This window comes from Schistocerca nitens, chromosome 5 (assembly GCF_023898315.1).
Source record: "Schistocerca nitens isolate TAMUIC-IGC-003100 chromosome 5, iqSchNite1.1, whole genome shotgun sequence".
In the NCBI taxonomy this organism is placed as follows: domain Eukaryota; kingdom Metazoa; phylum Arthropoda; class Insecta; order Orthoptera; family Acrididae; genus Schistocerca; species Schistocerca nitens.
The window spans coordinates 46116431-46122898 of NC_064618.1; the positions used below are offsets into that span (position 1 = coordinate 46116431).

Below are 6468 nucleotides of genomic sequence, written 5' to 3' on the forward strand. Positions count from 1 at the left end.
GTAAGTAAGTAGTTATTCAAACAGTAGTAATATACAACACTGACATTTCCTGGATGCTGCGCAATATACAGGGTGGTCCATTGATCGTGACAAGGCCAAATATCTCACGAAATAAGCGTCAAACGAAAAAACTACAAAGAACGAAACTTGTCTAGCTTGAAGGGGGAAAACAGATGGCGCTATGGTTGGACCGATAGATGACGCTGCCATCGGTCAAACGGATATCAACTGCGTTTTTCTTTTCTTTTTTTTTTTAATAGAAACCCCCATTTTTATTTCATGTTCGTTGGACCACTTTTTCCGCTTTGTGATAGATGGCGCTGTAATAGTCACAAACATACGGCTCACAATTTCAGACGAACAGTTGATAAAAGGTAGGTTTTTTAAATTAAAATACAGAACGTAGGTACGTTTGAACATTTTATTTCGGTTGTTCCAATGTGATACATGTACCTTTGTGAACTTATAATTTCTGAGAACGCATGCTGTTACAGCGTGAGTCTGGAACCGCGAGACCGCTGCGGTCGCAGGTACGAATCCAGCCTCGGGCATGAATGTGTGTGATGTCCCTAGGTTCGTTAGGTTTAAGTAGTTCTAAGTTCTAGGGGACTGATGACCTCAGAAGTTGAGTCCCATAGTGCTCAGAGCCATTTGACCATTTGTTACAGCGTGATTACCTGTAAATACCACATTAATGCAATAAATGCTCAAAATGATGTCCGTCAACCTCACTGCATTTGGCAATACGTGTAACGACATTCCTCTCAACAGCGAGTAGTTCGCCTTCCGTAATATTCGCACATGCATTGACAATGCGCTGACGCATGTTGTCAGGCGTTGCCGGTGGATCACGATGGCAAATATCCTTCAACTTTCCCCACAGCAAGAGCTCCGGGGACGTCAGATCCGGTGAACGTGCGGGCCATGCTTCGACGACCAATCCACCTGTCATGAAATATGCTATTCAATACCGCTTCAACCGCACGCGAGCTATGTGCCGGACATCCATTATGTTGGAAGTACATCACCATTCTGTCATGCAGCGAAACATCTTGTAGTAACATCGGTAGAACATTATGTAGGAAATCAGCATACATTGCACCATTTAGATTGCCATCGCAAAAATGGGGGCCAATTATCATTCCTCCCCTAATACATTAACCCGCAAAGGTCGCTGATGTTCCATTTGCCGCAGCCATCGTAGATTTTCCGTTGCCCAATAGTGCATGTTATGCCGGTTTAAGTTACCGCTGTTGGTGAGTGGCGCTTCGTCGCTAAATAGAATGCGTGCAAAAAATCTGTCATCGTCCCGTAATTTCTCTTGTTCCCAGTGGCAGAACTGTACACGACGTTTAAAGTCGTCGCCATGCAATTCCTGGTGTACAGAAATGTGGTGCGGGTGCAATCGATGTTGATGTAGCGTTCTCAACACCGACGTTTTTGAGATTCCCGATTCTCGCGCAATTTGTGTGCTACTGACGTGCGGATTGGCCGCGACAGGAGCTAAAACACCTACTTGGGCATCATAATTTGTTTCAGGTCGTGACTGACGTTTCACATGTGGCTGAACACTTTCTGTTTCCTTAAATAACGTAACTATCCGGCGAACGGTCCGGACACTTGGATGATGTCGTCCAGGATACCGAGCAACATACACAGCACACGCCCGTTGGGCATTTTCACCACAATAGCCATAGATGAACACGATATCGACATTCTCCGCAATTGGTAAACGGTCCATTTTAACACGGGTAATGTATCACGAAGCAATTACCGTCCGCACTGGCGGAACGTCTGTGACTATTACAGCGCCATGTATCACAAAGCGAAAAAAGTGGTCCAACTAATAAATTCATATTTCTTTACGTACTACACGAATATGTAATAAAAAATGGGGGTCCTATTTAGAGAAACGCAGTTGATATCCGTTGACCTATGGTAGCTTCTTCTAGCGGGCCAACCATAGCGCCATCTGGTTTCCCCCTTCAAGCTCGACAAGTTTCGTTCTTTGTAGTTTTTTCGTTTGATGGTTATTTCGTGAGATATTTTGCCCGGTCACTATCAATGGACCACCCTGTATAACAAGTACATTACTCTAAGATACTAATTTCGTTATGCAAATATGTTTTTACAAGATTAATAATTGGGTTATTGTGGCGTCTTGGAAAAGTCTTTATTTTGCCAGAAAAATACCCGAGGCGTAAGATGATATCCTAGGAAAACGACTAGCACTCTATTAAGGGCAAACAAAAATATGAGTACCCCTTTCTTTGTAAACAACATTATCAGTTTGTGATGTTAGATGAGTACGTAATTTGGATGCGGAATTGTAACAGTTGTTTTTCATATAATTTTGAAAAGGGAATCATTTGAATACGTGTCGTATTGATTCACGTAAATCCTCCGACGAAGGAGGTTTAAACCTCTGAAACGGGTAGTGAAAATACATCGCGTCCGGCAAAAGTTAAACTTGCCGTTATCAGTCGACGTGTTCTTGCGCTGTGATATTCTGGCCGTCGTTGTTCGAGGTTTCCACGGAAACGTAGCATCTCGGGAGGCGGCGGGAAGTGTTTGGCGGCCAACTGGAGCGCCGGCTGTCGCCCCGGCAGAAGGCGGCCCTGCTCTCGGACAGCGGCCGCTACGGCTTCTACGACGACTTCTTCGAGCCGTCGGACAAGGATGTAGCCGCGCGGGCGTCCGACAGCCGCGGCGGGAAGCGACCGGCGCGCCGCCCGGAGCCGAGAGTGCGCAAGCACAGGTCCAGCAGCGGGTCCGGTAAGCCGCCGCGGCCGTTGGTGGTTGCCGCTGAAACAACCGGTTTGTGGTCATGTAGATTTTTGGTAATTTCCAAGAATGATTGCCTATCGGAGGGCTGCAAACGATACATAGCGAAGATGCGATAGTAAGTCGATTACGGAACTCGCGTGGCGCGCGTTACGAGTATGTTTGAAGGTGAATGATGACTAACTGAAACCCTCAGCTGCCTACAGGTGTTGTTGATATACCTCGATGTGGACAGCTGAAAATGTGTGCCCCGACCGGGACTCGAACCCGGGATCTCCTGCTTACATGGCAGACGCTCTATTCATCTGAGCCACCGTAGACACAGACGAATAGCGTGACTGCAGGGACTTATCCCTTGCACGCTTCCCGTGAGACTCAAATGAGTGAATGGGCAAATGTCTATAAGATACATTACATATGTAGAATTGTGGGCAGTTGGGAATGTGAGTCTCACGGGAAGCGTGCAAGGGATAAGTCCCTGCAGTCGCGCTATTCATTTGTGTCCTCGGTGGCTCAGATGGATAGAGCGTCTGCCATGTAAGCAGGAGATCCCGGGTTCGAGTCCCGGTCGGGACACACATTTTCAGCTGTCCACATCGAGGTATATCAACAACACCTGTCGGCAGCTGAGGGTTTCAGTTAGTCATCATTCATTCCAGGGAAAAGCTGCACGGTCATCAACAGTATTCTGTTCTTTCGAGAACAGTTACTGTCTTCATATATATGTTTGAAGGTATCAGTACAGAGCGACAAAAGAAAAGCGTTAGAAAAGCACCCGCAAATTGAAAGGAGACGACTTACATTAGTCGTCGTCGGTGTTACCGTCTTGTGACAGTCTGCGTGATGTATAAGCTTGTAATGGTACTTGAATTACGCAACCATTACGGCACCTCACCTGAACCTCTCGATACCAGCAATATTCTACTGTGTTTCTGTAAAGTAGTTAACATATTTCTGAGACAACATTCAGATTTGATTTCATTAATGTAGAGGTACTTTGCTACATCGATATGTTTATATTGCAATGATATTATTCTTATGTGTATTCTTTCTTTTGTCACAATGGTCTTTCACGTACTTGTAACTCTGATTTTTGGGCGCGTAAGCGATTACTAGTTAGTTAGTTAGAGAGTCGGATCTTGAAAAAGTCGAGTCTTGGACGTCATGTTGGAAAGACGCATAACGTAGTCAGCTTATAAAATGTGAACTTTAACAGTGAGGAAGATGTTTTCAAGTATGTTTTGTATTGTGAAGTGATATTTTGTGTGTTACGCGATATTGCAGCAAAAGCAATAAAAAGGAAGTGTAACTCAAATTCGGAGTGCTGATTATTTTGTACATCACGATTGTGCTAACTTTCAAAGCTTTATTCTTCAAGAATGACTTCTGAAACACATCTATAAAACCTTTGAATATAGCAGAATAAAACCTAGGCCTCTTTGCATCCGAGCTTGTAATCATCACCACCTAGATTTTCGACGATTGAGCCATGATTTTACAACGAGACCAGCGTGGGAAACACGAAAAGATGAGTGCCTAGTTTATTCATTATTACATGAAATGACTTTATTAACTGTGATCTAATGACACCTGCCACATAATAACTTTGTTGTTGCCCGAAAATGCAGTATTTAGCAGCGTGAGTAACACCACAATCATATTAAATTTTGACCTTTGTTGTGGTAGGGTTGTTAGAAGCTGCAGGGACAATTCCTTTTTTCCCGTACCTAGGGTAAACTCTGCCAATATTGCGTAGGAATATCGGCAGAGTGTCGCATGCGTCGACTTTCCCCTGTAAACTCAAGTTGTGAAAGTACAGGTACTGGAGCAAGCACAGTTCTTCCCTCTGTCCTGGACGCCCTTCTCTTTTTATGGTACACTTCACAGACTTCGACAGGCGTTCTATATTCTGGGTATGGACACTGGCATCATCTGGTGTGGCCGAGCGGTTCTAGGCGCTACAGTCTGGAACCGCGCGACCGCTACGGTCGCAGGTTCGAATCCTGCCTCGGGCATGGATGTGTGTGATGTCCTTAGGTTAGTTAGGTTTAAGTAGTCGTACGTTCTAGGGGACTGATGACCTCAGAAGTTAAGTCCCATAGTGCTCAGATCCATTTGAACCATTTGAACTGGCGTCATCTGAAGAGACAAACTCGACAGAGTGGTTCACAAATTCGTGCTCGAACCCTTCAGCTTTGAGAATCTGATACGACTAAAACCCGTCTGTGATGACTTTTGTTCCAGGCAGTGTGAAATGATTTATGAGACCCACTAAAGTCGCCTTGTCTCGCGACAATACCCTGACAACGAAATACTTACGTGACTCCCTTTCTACCCCACCAAAAACCGAAATATGATCTGCTTCACTTTTGGCAGGTCGTCCAATCTGATTCTTTGGTCTAGCAATGTGATATTCGTCTACTTCCACTATTTTATTCGGTCCACCAATTGGCACACTGTCATTTGTCACTATCACGTAGCACACTTCTCGGCGAAACCCGAAGTAATCACAGACGGTATTCACCGATAGCTCAGTTTCTGATGCTGTGGCTTGCAGAGTATAATCTAGAATCCAACACGACACAAGAATTACGCTCGTCTGAATCGATGATTTAGAGGACTCGAACCACGTATTTTTCCTGATGCTGGTCCGCTTTCCACAAAGTCCGCAATGAAACTGCAACGGAATCTCAGTGTCCACACTCCTCTTACGCAGTCTCACAGACTTCGTAGCACCACAGTCAACACAGTCTCTCCTTTCGTCGTCCGGCAGAAGTCCATATTTCCGGCAAAAAGTCAAACATTTCTCTACTCTGAATATGCATGGAATTAGAGTCTTCTATGTGAGGCAAACCGCAGAAGAAACTTGAAAAGCAGCACACATTACACTCGCTATGGAGAGAAACTGTTTCGATTTCCCAATGGAATCACAAACAATTATGGCGGGAAAGTAAAGTACTCAAACTCAAGAAACAACGCCAAACTGATACAAATGAAGAACACAAGTAATTTATCATAACGCGCGCCACGAGACTTCCATAATCGATTTACCATCGCATCTTCGATAGGTATCGTTTGCAGCCCTCCAACTTAGATAGGCAATCATTCTCACACCAGTCTAACCTGACTTTTACAAGCGCTCAAAATACCCGGTTTCTGAAATAACCGATTTTCGGTTTTTTATTCCTAGTATTTCCTGTAATAAACGTAAAAATGGAATAAAGATTGAAAAATTTTTAACCCACTTACTTTCAAGATACATAGAATCAAAACGTTAAATTAAGTAGGCAATTTAAGGAAAACTTAGTCCATCGTTCGATGCTTTCCTCGAAAAGTCATAAGTGGTTGAATACTATAAAAAATCACCAGTATTCTCACTAACTTTTTTGAAACTCTGCTCAGAGATCACGTTGCACCAGACGACCATACCATTATTTGGGCATTACGAATTATCAGTGCTAAAGGGTGAAAATCGAGATTGAAGGACTCTACTTTTCGTGTTACACTATTGGCCTTTAAAATTGCTACACCACGAAGATGACGTGCTACATACGCGAAATTTAACTGACAGGAAGAAGATGCTGTGATATGCAAATGAATAGTTTTTCAGAGCATTCACACAAGGTTGGCGCCGGTGGCGACACCTACAACGTGCTGACGTGAGGAAAGTTTCCAACCGATTTC

The 6468-nt window shown here is 44.1% G+C and overlaps 1 non-coding gene across 1 annotated transcript; it reads left to right on the forward strand.

The window, feature by feature from the left end:
• Nucleotides 1-3285: 3285 nt before the first annotated feature.
• Nucleotides 3286-3360, forward strand: Trnat-ugu (transfer RNA threonine (anticodon UGU)). The gene has a single exon. It is a non-coding gene; the product is annotated as a tRNA-Thr (tRNA).
• Nucleotides 3361-6468: the final 3108 nt, after the last annotated feature.